We start from the raw sequence: 200 nt of genomic DNA on the forward strand, positions 1-200 counted from the left end.
TTGTCTACCATTAATAAAAGAGAAAAAAAGATATATCATAACTCAAATAAACTCCTGAATATATTTAGCAACCTTCCTACGCAGAACAAAGACACACACGCACGCAAGGAAGGCGATCATCCGCGAACTATGGAAATAATGACTCAGTGTGTTTGTGCTGTTGGCATGGCGGTGGTTTTGAAATTTCTTAGTAAGGGTTG

Source organism: Penaeus monodon, chromosome 31 (genome assembly GCF_015228065.2).
Source record: "Penaeus monodon isolate SGIC_2016 chromosome 31, NSTDA_Pmon_1, whole genome shotgun sequence".
NCBI lineage: Eukaryota > Metazoa > Arthropoda > Malacostraca > Decapoda > Penaeidae > Penaeus > Penaeus monodon.